Source organism: Canis aureus, chromosome 30, assembly GCF_053574225.1.
Source record: "Canis aureus isolate CA01 chromosome 30, VMU_Caureus_v.1.0, whole genome shotgun sequence".
Classification (NCBI taxonomy): Eukaryota; Metazoa; Chordata; class Mammalia; order Carnivora; family Canidae; genus Canis; species Canis aureus.
Window position 1 is genome coordinate 37,401,195 of NC_135640.1, and position 17,425 is coordinate 37,418,619.

The 17,425-nt window shown below is 42.0% G+C and overlaps 1 protein-coding gene across 8 annotated transcripts in view; it reads right to left on the reverse strand.

The window, feature by feature from the left end:
- ERG (ETS transcription factor ERG) overlaps window positions 1-17,425 on the reverse strand; it is a 186,251-nt gene that overhangs the window by 21,202 nt on the left and 147,624 nt on the right. The gene's annotated exons all lie outside the window — the stretch shown is intronic.

Sequence of the window (17,425 nt, forward strand, 5' to 3'; positions counted from 1 at the left end):
GAGTCATGTCCCAGGCGGGGCCCCCAGCAGTCGCAGCTTTCCAGAGCGGCCCCTTTTCCCCCCCGCTGTCCCAGGAGAAGAGCCTCCAGCCAGGCTCAGGGACCTGTCACAAGGTGTCTGGGGGAAAGATAAAAACACAACTGACCCAACAGGCAGAGATCACTGCCTTTAAAGTGAATCGTTCTGGAAAGCCTAGGACTATTCCCACCACTTGGCCCCCTGGTTGCTCGGGAAATCGAAAGTTTCACTTGGGGATGGATTGTTTTTATTATTATTCTTTTTTTTTTTTCATTTACTTTTGCTTTTATGTATTTATTTTTTTTAATTTTTATTTATTTATGATAGTCACAGAGAGAGAGAGAGAGAGGCAGAGACACAGGCAGAGGGAGAAGCAGGCTCCATGCACCAGGAGCCCGACGTGGGATTCGATCCCGGGTCTCCAGGATCACGCCCTGGGCCAAAGGCAGGCGCTAAACCGCTGCGCCACCCAGGGGTCCCTACTTTTATGTATTTAAAAATGAAAAAAAATGGCAACTTTCTTTCCTTATTAAACCATGGGCATCTTTATATGAAAATAGAGTTCACAACACACATGGGGAAGGTGTTAATTACTGTCACACCAGAAAGTATTTGTACAAAATACTGAAGACTCCTGACCACAAAATTGGAAGTAAAGTGTAGGTAAACCAAAACCCTAACACCTCTGATGAGCTAGCATTTCTAGGAGAGAGCTGTCAGTTAGTCACTTGCTTTTCCCGCAGAAACTCTGGTTTTGCACCTAGCTGGCGCTGCAGGGGTAGGGGAAGGGCTGGGGGACTTTCTCACTCCACAGCTGCAGCAAACACCCCAAGGCATGCAGGCAATGCCACATATGGGAGGGGACCCCGTGGGATCCCAGATGGCACAGCCCTGGGGAGAATCCCCATGGAAATACAGCCGGAACTGCCCCCACAGGAACAGTCCGGGTAGAGGGATATTCAAGGTCCCCAAATACTGGCAGATGGGAGACACTCGGGCAACCCAGAGTTCAAATCCCAGGGTCTCTCAGTGTGCTGCAACCCCCAGAGACTGCTTCTTCCGTGTCTGTTTTATATGTAAATGAGAGCCTTGACCTTGGTTCTTAGGACAGACCCTTAGAGGTTGGGCATGCCAAGATGCTCTGATCATGAGTGAGAATCTGGTGTAGGGATAAGTCATCCCTTTGAATCACTTCATGGCTAATAGCTTTAGAAGCTTGTTTGATCTTATGAGTGTTTCAGGCTACTCAGGAGTGGCACATGCTGTGTGCTGTTGGGAGAGACTTCAAGTTTCCAGAAGTAAAGAGCAGTAACAGGGAGAAGCAGCCAGATCGTCACAGCACCAGAGGTCTCGCCTCTTCCCTCCCTGCCTTCCTCCCTTCCTTCCTTTTTCCTTCTCTCTCCTTCTGCCTCCCCTCCCCCTTCCCTTTCACACCCTAATGTTTCATATCTTTTTAACTGAAAGATTGGATTCAAATCCAATAGAATCCACTCCCTCGCTTTCCCCTCCTGAACATTCCAGAAGCAATCACCATTCTGGACTTGATGCATGCATCATCTCTATGTGTATTTGAATACTGTTACCGTATCAACTATGTGTATTGTTTGTGTTTTTAAACTTAACATGAATGGTATCTGATTTTCTTTTGGCACCCACCACCGTGTTTTCAAGATGGGTTCAAGTTAACACATGTTCAATTGGGTAAGCAGCTCTTGGGCACCACCACCCGCACAGACCAGTGAACGTCTGAGTGCCTCCCTTCCCGCGCACATGTGAAGGCATCTGCCTTGGTCCACAGCTCTGGCTCTACCCTGGAGTCACGGGGGATGGGAGCACTGAGCCTGGTCTCATCCCAGGAGATTCTAGCTTAATTCTGCTGGAGGGCAGCCCTGGCATCAGAACTATCAAAAGCTCCCCAGGTAATTCTTAGGTGCAAGTGAAGTTCAGACCATCGACCCATGGGCCTCACTGCTTGGAGTGTGGTCCTGGGATACTGAGGCGTTGACATCACCTGGGAGACCTACTTCGAAAAGCAGAATCTCAGGTGCCGCTCCCCACCTGTATTTTCATCAGATCCTCAGATGATCCGCATGCAGGTTAAGCACAGGGAAGTGCTGGCCTGAGGGGAGCACCCAGATGTGGAACTGCTGGGCTGTAGGGCAGGCACATGTTCCATTTTTCTGGTTAGGATTTCAACCAATTTTGTAACACTCACATTCTCAACCAGCCACCAGTGTACAGAATCTGAAAACCCAGGAGAGCTCTGATTCTGTGCCATCTACAGAAACTGAAATGGTAGTGTTGACAGGAAGGTGCGCACATCCCTGTGTAATTCAAACACGCGGAGATACTTTGTTAGTGTGTGAAAATTGAGTGTATCCACGGGAGGTTAGCTTTGTCTACCATTAAGTTCAGATGGCTCTTTTGCCATTATGTTGGGATTTGACCTTGGGGGAGAAAATGGTCAAAACTCTAGACTATTTTCATAGAAGGTCCTTCTTTCTTCTTTTGCTCATGGCCTGTCACAATTCCTCATTATGCAGACATGGATCCTTTCAATTCAAGCCCTCATGCCCCTAGGTTCTACGCAGAGGACAGTCACAGGCTCTCAGACAGAAGGTCTTCCCATCCGCCAGCCTTCTCGGGTCATTTCTTTAAATCCCACCATGAGGTATTAGGCAAACCCTTCATATTTGTTTTGTTTTGTTTTTGCCTTTAACAACTTAGAAGGACTATTTTGGGGGGGGGGGGGGAGGAGCATCTACTTCCTAGAAATCAGTCCAGAGTGAAATTGCATTTTCTTCTCTTAATGGTATAACTAGATATTCTAAAAATGATATATAAACATCTTCCCAAAAGTCATGGACTTCATGTTAAAATGGTAAAATGACATCTTACGATAACAGCCAAAAAGAGAAGTCTAATCTCTCTGTGGTCCCTTGGTACACTGTTAATTGGTTTCCCTTGTTAAGCCCAGGACTATCATGGCTCATTCAGTTTTCCTTTCGAAGACCTATGGGCAAGACCCCAGAGGCCAATTCCTCAGACCTGCATTGTTCTTATTACGAACATTCTCACTTTGGGTTGGTGAAATGGCTGTTCTCTCGTACTGCTGGCATGACTATAAATCGCTACCACCTTTCCAACAAACAATTCAGCAATACATTTGAAATGTCTTTTAAAAAAATGTGTGCATCGTCTCTCAACTAAAAATTCCACTTCTAGAAATTTATCGTAAGGAAATAATAGAGGATGTGCGCAATGATTTATTTTCAAGGATGTCCTTTGTAGTGCTGTTTATAATAGCATAACGTTGGAAACACCCTAAATGTCCAACCAAAGAAAACTAGTTAAGTTGCAGCACATTTAGGGATATTCCTGTGATACTTTGAAATGAAAATCATACTGCTGAATCTATTGATATGAAAAAATGCTTAAAGTGGATTAAGTTGAAACCTTTGAAAACATTACTGAAGCATAATTATTGTTGGCGAAGAAATGTAAATATAACCACAGAAAGAATATTGGAGAGCTTGGCAGTAAGATGTCAACTGTCGTCTCTGGGGAGAAGGTGATGGAGATTTTTTTTTTTTTCACTAAACTGTATTTTCTCTCCAATAGACATATAATACTTAGGTTTAAAAATTGTTTATAAAAATGTATTCTGCTCTGTTTCAAAATCAAAACAAGATCTTACAAAGAATTTATATACATATATATGTTTGTTAAAGTGTTTTTATAAAGCTTTCAAGGGCATACTATTTTAATCTCACTTTCTTATACAGTTTATTAATGGGGATTGTTTCATTCAAAAAGAATAAAGTTACACAAAGTTGTATTACTCCTGAATCTTTTTAGGAATGGATCTCTGCATCCCTGCCCTACAAGTTTATAAGCAAAGAATAGAAAAACAAACCATGGTTATATGATAGAGTAAATAAGGATGGTCCTTTCTGACCTACTCATGGGGTGCCATTATTCCAGACCTACTCTGGAGGTGTCATAACAGAGAATACTTTTCAAGGGACAAGCCCAATCACCTCAACATGAAGCACAGAAGCCTGAGTTTGCTAGACCCCAGTATCTTCATGGGATGTCATGCTAACCACTCCCCATCCTGTCATCCTACAACCACACACTACTGCCTGCCATCTCCTGAACCACTGCCTCATGCCTGTGCCTAAACACACCCACTGCATGCAGAACTAGCCCCTTCTTAATCCCTTACCTTCCCTCACCACCTCCTTTGGGGATCAGTTCTTGATGCTCTTGAGGGATAAGCACTTATAATGACCCTCTGGGCAGGGAAGTGACAACAAGACTTGCAAGCCCGAATCCTGCACCAATGATAGTCCCACAGTGAGCCCCACCTTCCCCAGCTACCAAGGCCAGGCATGGGTGCTGCAGCGGTAGGCAGCGTTTTGTAGAGTTCAGGTCAGTATGTTCGGTCCCAGCTCTCTCTTCAACTCCAGACACCCCAGTAGTCTCTAGGGTCTCCTCCATGCTCATGGTATATTAGCAAAGCTGTCTTCTTCTGTCCCACTCTGCCATCACAGAAGGGGGCTCACAAGGTCCCACAAGATTCAACAGACCTTACCTCCTTCCCTTATCCCCAACTATGCATACAAAGGAGAAACAGGAGGGAGCCACAGAATTAACCCCAGCCAAGGCATCACCTTTAGCTACGTTTAGGTGTGCCATTCCATACCTTCGGCCTCCAGAGACCAGTGGGGCTCAGGACCCATCACTTGACCTCATGATGAAGCCGGCTATTCCTTCTTCTATGAAACAACATGCAGAATTCAAGGACCTAAAGCAAGACTCCCATCAAATGAGGTCTAAGATTAATTAACTCAAGCTAGAAGGATCCAGAGGAGACAAGGAAAAGGAGACCTACCAAGGGAAAAGGCAGAGTTTTCACCAGAAAGGCTTTGCTCGAGACTACATAAATGAAAAGCATTTGACAGGATTCGGGTGACAGAAGCAGAGAAGCCCTTTAGTTTAGGGGAACAGCGAGAGCCCAGCTTCATGCCCGCAGAGACATGAAACACCTGAGGTGTTGAGGGAGAAGTGAGAAATTGGGTGTGGCTGGAGTAGAGGGCTTGAGAGGGGGCACACAAACACAGGAGGACGGAGATGAAAGTTGGGGTACCATCACAGGGAGCCTTCAGTATCTTGCTAAGAAGCCTGAACTTTATGATTCAGGAATTTCAGAGTCACTGAAAATGTCTGAGGAATCAAATTACAATTACATCAAGCACAGCAACCTCGGTGGTAAAATAAAAGGCTTTATTGGGAGCCAGAATACCAATATTTGGGTTCTGATTCAACGATTTACTAGATGTAAATGCTAACCTTTCTGGATTTTGTTTTCTTTTTCTGTGGGTAATTAAGTGAAATGTTAGGGGAATAGAAAAGTAAATGAGATAATGTATGTGAAAGCACTTTGCCAACAATAACACTGCAGAGAAATAATGCATCCACACAGTGGATTTCACATCGCAAACTCTGCTGAGATGGAATAAACAATCTCCTATCTCAGGGCCAGCCTCTTCCTTTAAGCACAAAAGTCTGATTTACGCTTTATTTTGAGAAGCTTTTGGAGGTGCTTCTGTCAGATGAATCACGAACCACTGAAGATAAGTTGTTTTGTTTTCAGCCTCCGGGCCAATTGTTTTGAAAATAGCTGTGTCATCAGTCCACATTTCATGGACATCAAAATGGTAAACCCCATACTCCAAGGGAAAAGGGAAAAAGAAGTCCTCAGTCTCTGAAGCCTCTTATTTGTATCTTTGATTCCATGGTTAATAACTACAAGTTTTACGAAGGCTATTTCGGTAAGTTGAAATGAAAAGAAAAATAATAAAGGCGAAGCATAGAGTTCAGGAGTTGCACCATTTAAATTACTGCTGGGGTTGGGGGGTGGCAAGCGGTGTGTGGGTAGAGGGTTGAAATTATTTTTACATTTCCCTGAAACTGTTTTCTGACCTAGTAGCATTCCACTGATGCCAGGAAAATATTAAGTAGATATTTAAATCAGGCAAAAGGATATTGCATTGCCAAAGACGTACTGAATCTTCACGAAATAGAATACCTCATGTGGGCAAACATTCTGTGTCAGAGACCCCCCAGAGGAACGAATAAAAGTCAGGTTAAGCAAGAGTCAAACTGGTGAGAATATAAGCCCTAGTGTCATTTTTCTTGAATACCAGCGTAAAATATTGGCTTCCAGATAGAAAAATCACCCTTGTTTAAGAACAAATATCGACACAAATTGTACCTCTAAGCCATATCACAATCCTATGAAGTCTTTGTTTATAAAACCAGGCCCTGGGCAAGTCTGCCAATCTGCTGTCCAAGACACTCAAAAGCCTGCAAAAATAAGATTTAACATTTTGCCTCTTGTTAGGGAGAGACTTTACATTCACAAAGTAGGCTCAACAGAGAGAACTGGCTTCACTTTGGGCTTTACTTTACCCCAGATTGAAATTTGAACTCAAGAAGCCTACACTGGTGGACGCCTGGGTGACTCAGCGTTTGAGCATCTGCCTTCCTTGGCTCAGGACATGGTCCCAGGTCCCCGGATCGGGTCCCACATCGGGCTCCTTGCAGGGAGCCTGCTTTTCCCTCTGTCTTTCTGCCTTTCTGTGTGTCTGTCATGAATAAATAAATAAAATCTTTTAAAAAACAAAAAAGAAGCCTACACTGGATTCTGTTTCTGAACCTTTTAATTTCCTAATTTATAGATGAGGTTCAGTTACCATTTTGATAGCTTTGATCTCTAATTTTTTTTGAATTAGTGAATTAGCCAGTGAATGAGGTCTATATAACACTGATTTTCTTTGATTCTGGTTGTTCTTTTTTGGTGGCCTATTGAATGGCCAATTTCTGCAATTTCTGCAAATGCCCCTTGAGAGTTTAAAAAGAATGCATATTCTCCTTGTTAGGTAGAGGTTTCCTCAAATCATTGGATCAAAATTGATAATGGATACCTAATTTTTTGGTCAATGATCTATCAGCTGCTGAGAAAGGCAAATTAAAATCTCTCACCTAAAGTGGATTTGTCTTTTTCTCTTTACAATTCTTTACATATCTTGAGGCTATGTTACTATGTATATACAAGTTCATCATTGTCATGTAGTTTTCATGAATGTAACTCAATTATCTCCAGTAGTGCTTTCTGCTATTTCCACTTTTGTCAAGTTTGTTTTGATTAGAATTTGACTAGTACATCTTATTCCATCTGTTTGCTGTCATCCTTTCTTTGTGTTAATGTTTTTGTAAACAGTACTTAATTGACTTTCGAGTATTTTCTTTTAAATCTAATCACTCTCTCTTTAATGGCAACTTTGGTCTACTTATACGTATTGTTACTGATCTGATTTCTGCCACCTTATTGTGTTCTTTTTATTTACCTTGCTTTATATGTTCTTTATTCCTCCTTCGTAAGCGTCTTATTGAATTTATCGATTTTTCTTCATTTTTTTTTTCCTTTCTCTACTGGTCTGGCTGTTTAACATTCAAGTTCTATTTCTTTACTTGTTACTCTTTAACAAAATCCAAATTTAATCACCAAATTTATCCCTTTCCCAAAGAAAGCAAGGAATTTAAAAGTCTTCAACTCTCATCATGATCATCCTTAATCTTGAATGATGATATTATCCAGTGTTTTTATTCTACTCTGTTGCTATTCTCCCTACTTAGGAGGTTGTGGTTGTTACTCTATAGCCATTTCTCTTTAGATCTATTCTTCTTTTTTTTTTTTTTTTAAGATTTATTTGACAGAATGAGAGAGAGAGAGAGCGCACAAGCAGGGGGAGCAGCAGGCAGAGGGACAGAGAGAGGGAGAAGTCGACTCCCCACAGAGTAGGGAGCCCAATATAGGGCTCAATACCAGGACCCTGAGATCATGACCCGAACTGAAGGCAGACACTTAACCGACTAAGCCACCCAGGCACCTCTAGAGCTATTCTTATTTCAACTAATTTCATTGCTCCCATTTCCGTATCTTATTCCTTTCTTCTAGGATCTACTTTCTTTATTAGATTTTCTGTTATTTCTTGAAGTGAGGGTCGGTTAGCAACAAACTCAGACTTTTGTTTGAGAGTATCTTTATTCTCCCCACAATTTACAGAATGGATTATAATGCACTCTTAATAAAGTTTTTTTTTTTTAAATCATATTCCTCTGAAGTTTATTCTAAAGAGCCCATTGGCTTCAAGAAGCTACTAAATGAGTCTATGGCAGAAAAAAAAAAGTTAAGAGCCCAGAAGAGAGCTAGAATTTTGTCAGTTTCTCCTAGCTCACTGAATATTTTTCTCTACTGCCCTCAGTGTTGTGTGTCATTGTGGAGAAGTCTGCTGTCCTTACAACTGTCATTATTTTCAAATAGTCTTTTTTCTTTGCTGGTTTTTAAGTTCTTTGTCTTTGGTGTTCTACAGTCTTGCCAGAATATGATTAGTGTGTACTTATTCTTATTTATCTCTATCTTCTGCTTCCTGTATATGGAAAATGGTCTTGTTCATAAATTTTGAAAAGTCAGATTTTTTTAAAAAGATTTTACTTATTTATTCATGAGAGACAGAGAGAGAGAGAGAGAGAGGCAGAGACATAGACAGAGGGAGAGGCAGGCTCCCTGGAGGGAGCCCGATGCGGGACTCGATCTCAGGACCCTGGGACCATGACCTAAGCCAAAGGCAGACACTCAACCACTGAGAGCCACCCAGGTGCCCCAAGTCAGATTTTATCTCTTCAAATATTTCATCTTGTCCATTCTTTTTACTCCCTCCTTTCTGGAACTTCTATTAGATTCAGCACATTATCACGAGCCCCATCCCTGCCCTTGACCTTTGCTCATAAATTCCATGTCTTTATCAGTGATCTGCACCCTGAAATCAATTGCAAGTCTACTTTCCTTAATTCACTCTTCGACTTTTTCAAATCAACTGTTTAACCCACCTACTGAGTTCCTGATAACTTGTAAATCCTTTTTTGTGTTTCTAGGAATTTTCATGCTGCTTCTTCAACATTATCTGTTCTTGGGATGCCTGGGTGGCTCAGTGGTTGAGTGTCTGCCTTTGGCTCAGGGCACGATCTCGGATTCCCGGGTTCGACTCCCATATCAGGCTCCCTGCATGGAGCCTGCTTCTCCCTCTGCCTGTGTCTCTGCCTCTCTCTCTCTCTCTCTCTCTCTCTGTCTCTCATGAATAAATAAAAATATTTTTAAAAAACAAAAAAACAAACAAAAGTATCTGTTCTTTTCCATAATGTCTTGCTCCTCTATTTCTAGTTCCTTCTACTGTGTGTTTAACCCCTTTTAAACCTACTTACTTTATAGTCTCAATCCCATGCTTCAATTATCTAACATTCTTGAGGCTTCATCATGTTGTCTGTCGTTTCTGCTGACTCCTGTTCTAGGTAGATTGCTTCTTCCTGTTTTTGTAATTTGGAGTCACAGAGTCATTTTACAGTGAAGCTTTCTCTGCAGGAATATTCTGTAAAGTTTGGATTGAAGATGTGTCTCTCCAGGAGGATCACATACATACTTCAGTGAGGTGTCGGAGGTGGGCATTAGCCTACGACCACTTTTCAATGCTTAATTTCTCAGCCTAGGATTGCTGGAAAACACAGTTGTGTGCATATGTACATAGAGAGAGATCAAGTCCCACTCCTTGCTTTGCATAAGACCGAGACCAAGACCTCATCTCTTGCTGCTTAAAGACCTAAATCTCTGAATGAGAGACACTGGTATCCCACCCCCATACACGTCACCTGTGACAGCCAGGTGACAAAAGGACAGAGGAATACTCTGTTCTCAGTTCCTTCCTTGTTTTGAGTTGCTAAGGAATTCACTGACTTTTTCCCCCACAGTTAGACATATAAAAGATGTCAGATTCCATGCTACATTTCCAGGTATTCTTTAAGAGGAACACCTTAAGTCTCTCTTAAGCTCAACATTTTACTAGGCCCAAGAGTCTTCTCGGCATATTTTTTTACCTATTTAAAACTTTCCCATTTCCAATGTACCGGTCAGCCTAGCTCATGCTATGCTCTGTTTCATGCATTTATTAACTGTCAAAAAATTAATTGTACATGTTAATCATGTAATACCCTACAAAAGAGTCAAACACTATAAGGAAATATGGCTATCTTTAGCCTGCTTGAGAATCAATAATTTCATTAAGTGTTTTATTCATAACACATGACTAAATTATTTTTGCTGGGCTCTAAACATATCTTTGACATTCTGACACGCCAAAATACTTCACTGGATGGAGTCATTCTCAGCTCTTCCTGAGTGGATTAACTAGTTTCAGGATTTTGTTTTCCTTCATTTCTTCCCCCTGTTGCCTCTCCTTGGTTATCCCATGACAACACAGCTTTTGCTCATCATGTTTTAGAGATGCATTGACCTGTTCCACTTAAAGTTTCTCCTTGCTCGGGTTTCCTTTGCCTCTTTAGATATTGATGTCCACAGAGTTTTGTCATGGTCCTCACTCCATACTTACCCCTGTACTTTCTGTCTATTCCCATGTCTACCTACAACATGCATAGCACATTAGTTTCCAGTGGTTGCCATTAGAGAGTACACTAAGTGACTCAAAACAACATAAATGTGTTGTCTGATGGTTGTGGAGGCCAACATCTGAGAGCAAGGTTCAGCAGGGCCCTGCTCCCTCTGGGGATCTGTGTAGAATTCTTCCCTTATCTGTTCTAGCTTCTGGTTGTGGTCAGAATCCTTGGTATTCCTTGGCCTGCAGTTCCATCAATTCAATCTCTGCTTCCATTATTACAAGGCCTTCTCCCTGTGTGTCTTCACATCATCCTCCCTTTCTGTATGTCTGTGTCCAATGTTTCCCTTCAATAAGGACACCATTTTATTAGACCCACCCCCAGGACCTCAGCTTGACTTGATTCAATCTAAAAACACTCTACTTCCAGATAAATAAATATAAAAAAATACTCTATTTCCAAATAAGGTCATGTCCTAAAGCACTGGGAGTTAGGGCTTTAACCTTTCTTTTTGTGGGGCCACAATTCAACCCACACCACATGCTTATGTCTGTGGATCGACCTCAAATCTCAGGATTTCTCCCAAATGCTTGACTTGAGTATGAAAAAAAAAACCACTATAATATCTGGAGGTCTTACAATATCCTCAGCATTGTTTATGTGCTTCAGATGTATTTTCTTATTTAATCCATACAGTGTCATACAAAGTGGGTATTACCATCATCTGTATTTTGGTGCAGCTGCAGGCCAAGGAACACCAAGATTAAGTGACTTTCCAGGTCCCAGAGAGAGACAATGGCAGAGTTTAGAACCCAGGTGTGGTAAGCCCTGATAAATGACTTTTAACCCTAATGGCTCTCAGATTGCCTTGTGGGTGGATGTCCCACTGGTAACTTAAATACAGAATAAACCAAACCAAATCATCTAACTTAATTTTTTTTCTCCACACATTAACATCCATCTAGCCACTCATGCTAAATCTAAGTTATTTTCAATTCCATCACAGAAATGTAGTGGTTACATCCTGAGCAACACAGTAGACTATTTTAACATCTCCTCTAGTATCTTGTCCCTTACTTAGTCTCCTTTGAAAAGGCCATTTCAGAATCTCTGCAACAAGAGCATCTCACCATTTCATGTCCTTGTGTTCCTCTCTGGGTAATTTTTTAAAAAAGATTTATTCATTTATTTATGACAGACATAGAGAGAGAGAGAGGCAGAGACACAGGAGGAGGGAGCAGCAGGCTCCATGCCGGGAGCCCGACACGGGACTCGATCCCGGGACTCCAGAATCACGCCCTGGGCCAAAGGCAGGCGCTAAACCACTGAGCCACCCAGGGATTCCCCTCTCTGGGTAATTTTGATAGGGTAGCACAAGAATGAGAAACTCAGACTCTAGAGTCAGAAAGAACTGGATTAGAATCCTGGCTCTCAGAGTTGTTAATTGTTGGCTGGGACTTTCTGAGCAATGATCTTTAGTTTCTTTATCTATAAAGTGAGAATAATGAATAATACCTACACCACAGGGTGCTTGGGGATTTAAATGAGATAATACCTTTTTCTACAAAGTGGATGGTCCAGTGCCTGACAATAGGGTGCACTCAACAGATGGCAGCTGTATCATTTCTGTGTTTATGATTTCAGTCACACATAGAAGAACCCCGGGACAGTTTCCTCAATCAGTATCCAGCTTATAGTGTAAGAATATAATTAACTTTGACTTCGGATTTAAGGTTTAGATGGTTTGCTTGTCTGGTTACTTGACTTGGTTGCACAGAAGCAATTTAAACAGAAGATTATAGAAACCCATTTCATAATGTAGACATAGTGGAAGAGATCCTTGGGAGCGTTTAGTGGCGTGACAAAATAACATGAAGACGTGTCATCTTTCTTACAAGTTCTGTAGGTAGATGTGAACACAAGCCTGGGAACTGGCTCTGGTCTTATCCACCTGTGCAAGTATCTCGGGGAGAGGTGCTTCCCTTCTCTCCAGTACTCTACGTTCTCATGTTTAAAGGAAGAGGTTTGTGATATAGTTAGCATTATGTGTCAACCTGACTGGATCATGGGATGTCCAGACATTTGGTTAAACATTTTTTCTGGGTGTGTCTGTAAGGGTGTATCTAGAAGAAATCAACATTTGAACTGAAAGACTGAATAGAGCAGTCTGCCCTCCCCTGTGTGGGTGGGTGACATCAACTAACCCACTAGGGACCTGAATGGAACAAAAAGGTGGAGGAAGGAAGGGACGATTTGCTCCCTTTGCCTGGTTTTTGAGCTGAGACATCGATCTTCTGCCTTCAGGTTTCTGGCTTTCATGCTTTGAGACTTGAACTAAAATCTACACCATTGACTCTCCTGGGCTTCCAGTTTGCAGACAGCAGATTGTGGGCTGTGAGACTTCTCAGCCTCCATAGTCACATGAGTTAATTCCTCATAATAAATAAATAAATGGGGAAGAGGAGAGAGAGAGATGGAGAGACATTGGTTCTGTTTCTCTGAAGAATCTTGACTAATGATACAAAGTTGAAGGCAGCCTGGTGGCTCAGCAGTTTAGTGCTGCCTTCAGCCCAGGATCGAGTCCCATGTCAGGCTCCCTGGATGGAGCCTGCTTCTCTCTCTGCCTGTGTCTCTGCCTCTCTCTCTCTGTGTGTGTGTGTGTGTGTGTGTGTGTGTGTGTGTGTGTGTGTGTCTCATGAATAAATAAATAAGATCTTTAAAAATAATAATAATACAAAGTTGAGCTAAGATCATCCAGGGTCTTATACCTTCCACTCCTGTGATTCCATGATTCTTGCTAACTAAATCTAGATTACCACTCACTCAACAGATGCACATTTACTGACCTCTGCATACAGGCCACAAGCCTGCTGCTATTTTGTCTGGTGATTAAAAATGCAAAAGATGTGTTCCCCAACCTGCAATCTAATAGAATAGACAGGCTCTAATTAACTCTAGCAAGATTCAAACAAAATAGGTTTACCGTCCAAGGTTGGTGAGGATATTCTTCTATAACTTGTTATTCACCTGCTTTCGAAGCCCAGCTTGGAGGTGTCACATTGAGAAGGAATCATGTGAGAGCCACGTGAGTCCTCTTCCACTCTTGAGAACTCAAAATCTTGACTTTACAATAAGCCAGACCAGCAAAGACTCACCGTGGACATATGCTCTCTGTCCACAATGAGCTGTTCTCTAATGTAATTCACTCTGTTCATAAAGGATGTCTTAAGGACCATACTAGTGAAATGCAGTGCTGCAATCATGTCAGAAATATGGTCACCTCTACAGTCTCACTGGACCTCAAGTGTAAAGTCCAGGGATCCTGCATTTGGGATTCAGAATTAAGAAAAACATTGTCTTCCTTGTGAAACTTCTTTGTAAAATCAGGGATTATGTCCCCACATGACTTTTTATTTTGGCTGCCAGGAAGCTCAAAGCCATACTGGAAGCTTGGCTACAATTTCTTGGCCAACCTTGTGGTCAAATGTGGTCAAAATGGATACATTCTTCTTTCATGTGATTTTGGTTTTTCATTAATATTTTAATTGCCTCAAAACTGATACCTAATTTCTTTTTGATCAGTAATTTGGTTCACAGGTTTATCAGTAGTTTAGTCTACAAAGCATCTCCAATCCTTGTGGGATTAAATGGTATATGCAGATTTAAGTACATATGAGATGCATTCTAGAATATAATGTGAAAGAAAATTAAGCATGCTAATAAAAGAACTGGTTAGATGTTTTAAAAGAAGCAATTAAATTGCCAAAAGATTAAGGTTGGCTTCCTAGACAGGGTGGATTTTCCCTGAAGAAATATTTGTGAGCAAAGAAAGGAGGAAGGGCATTCCATCAGAGGGAACCACATGGATCTAGACATAGGCTTGTGGCAATGCAGACTGTGAGAACACATGACTCAGGGCCAGGATATGGCAGAGAAAAATGATGGAGGCTGCAAAGAGATTAAGGAATCATATGAGATTCCAAGGAAACTACTCTTGACAGTCATGTTTATTGTCATCTCATCTCAGATGCTCTGAAACATGTGTCTGAACCAGTCATTTAAGCTCTTAATCCCATATGCTCTTGTCAGGAACCACTTACTTCATGTGGATGGGTCTTATCTACTCTTGATCAGTTCTGGTCACTTCCTATGTGACAGGCATGAGATTCGCAAATACTCACTGATACTTCATGAATTGAGGAGAAAGGATCCAGTGTGGAGGGCCTGAAGATGACATAATACAAGGAGCTGCAGCCATGTGTGTTTGGGCGGGGGGGGGGGGTCAAAAAAAAGGGGGGGGGTCTTAAATCATAGAAGAGCTTTTATTCATGGTGACTAAAACACAGTAAGCCTCAGTGAATGAATGAATGTAGGGAACAAGTGAATGTGGCAACTCTTTATCTCTGAGACTTCTGATTGCCATGAGTGTTTGTGCTCAAGGTGAATATTGAGACAATAAAAGTAGAAATGTTTGACTGATGAGTCACTAAATTACCTCTGAAACTAATAATACACTATATGTTAATCAACTGAATTTAAGTTGAAAAAAGGGGAAAAAAAGTAGAAATGTTTGACAAGCCCAATGCCCAATGCTTCTGCACCCATTTTAGGGAATAAAAACAGAGAAAAGGAAAAATCTTTCAAAATGATGTAAGCTGCTAAAACCTGAGGTCCTATTGCATTTTGGTCAGCATTTTGCAACTTTTAAGAAAAGTGGATGAAGACTGTGCCTTCCTCTTTGTTAGCCCTGCTGGTTAGCACACTGCCAAGTACACTGTCAATACGGAAAAAGCTACAATGACCACCAGAGGTATAGCTGGTACACAGAGGGCCAGTGTCCCCGATGGCAGATGCTCTGTGAAATGTGGAGAAATCCAGTTTTAGAATACTAGCTCCATCATGCAATGGCGACCCATTTGTTTCTAAACAGTGATCTATGTTCACAGACTCAATGAGGCAAACGTGGAACACTTGGAAGTCAGGGGCCTGCATTGTGCCCAAGTTGTCTTGGCTGTTGATAGGAATGCAGCCAAATGCCTGCAGGCCTCATACTGCGCTTGACCCAGTTTGTCAGAATGGAGCTCCAGGCTTCCTCCACTCTTCACTGCGTTCTGTACCTTTAATTGTCCTGGGTTTTCCTGTGGATGCCTCAACATATGACCGCTTGTTTTATTTTATTTTATTGATTTTATTTTTATTTTTTGAGTACCTTTGTCACACAATATTACATTGCTTCCCACCAAATGGGCGACTCTTCATTTTTTTAAATTGCTTGGAATGTCAATGTGAAATTGTTGGTTATTTCCTATCTTCCTGGCCACTCCCTCTTCTAAAAAGTAACCCAGCCTGCCTTCATTAAAAACAGTTAAGGTGTACTCAAGTAAAATTTACTCGCAGTCTCTTATTTAGATTAGAGCTTCTCAAATCGTATTATGCATGAAATCACCCAAACAGTGCATCAACAATGTGGAATCCTTGACCCTCCCCACATCCAGATTCAGGAAACTTGGAAATGTGCATTTTCAAATCATAAGTCTCCCAGGGAGTCCTGATGCAAGTGCTTCTGACTGTACTTGGAGAAACATTTTCTAGTCGACATCCAAATCCAGCTGAGCCAACCACTGAAGTGCCATTTCACCAGGCTACACGTGTCTAGCTCCTCATTAAGATTGATTTCACTGAATGACACTCTGATCTACAACCATGTCAGGAACAGCCCAACTCCATGAGATGTAGACTTAGACATACAGATGTACACCAAATAGACAGGTAGATGAAAACGCACAAATGTGATTTACCATCTAACCAGTGTACTGTGAGAGGAAGAAACACACATACAATTTTTCCAGGACAACATGCATAAGCCAGGGCTCCCCAGAATGTCTGCTGGTCTCATTGATTGAGTGTTTTTCTCAGGACTTTCTCGTTCTTCGAGGGAATATTTTTCTCTAGATTTAGAGTGAGTAGCTGGGCCATCTCTCCTATACTACTTTCCTTTTTAGCCTATGAACACTTCATGCAATGATTGAGGCATCCCCTTCTCACTGCCTGCTGACACCTTGGAGCTGAGTGACACTCACCTTTTGCAACTGTACAAGACTTAAAAATTTGCATTTTAAAAGCAGATGCTTAGAGGGGATCCCTGAGTGGCTCAGCGGTTTGGCGCCTCCCTTTGGCCCAGGGTAGGATCCTGGAGTCCCGGGATCGAGTCCCGCGTCGGGCTCCCGGCATGGAGCCTGCATCTCCCTCTGCCTGTCTCTCTCTCTCTCTCTCTCTCTGTCTATCATGAACAAATAAATAAATAAATATTTAAAAAAAATAAAAGCAGATGCTTAGAAATAAGTCATTGTTCTCAGCTATCTTTATGATTTGCCCTTCTGAGTGTCAATCAATGTGTTTAACTAGTAGGAACTCAATGTGCCAGGTGGAAGCAGATTTGGAGAATTCCATTTGTGTGCAGAGTGCTTTATGCCTGCAAGAGGTGCCTGGGTCCTGGAGTGGGGGCTGAAGGTCCAGATGCAGCAGCTGACAGAGCTGCCCCCAGGGCCTGAAATCTCATGGCCACATTGGGGAATTATTTGGATTGTGCAATGCAGCCGTCTGGGTAGGTGGGTGGGTGGGTAGGTGGGTGTGGGTGTGTGGCGTGTGTGTTCATCTGTGTGTCTGAGCACACATACATGAAGCTTGGCCAATAACTGAAAGACTCACAACTTGCAAAATCAGCCACCACTAGCTCTCTTACAAACACTATTAACTGAATAACTGCCTGCATTGGCGTGAAGCAACCAAAGGAGGGAACAGCTGAAAGAGGACTTTCTTCAGGGGATGAAACCAGTCTTTACACAAAACCTTCAGTGTGAGCCAATCTGCACGACCATCAGTCCACTCATCCAAC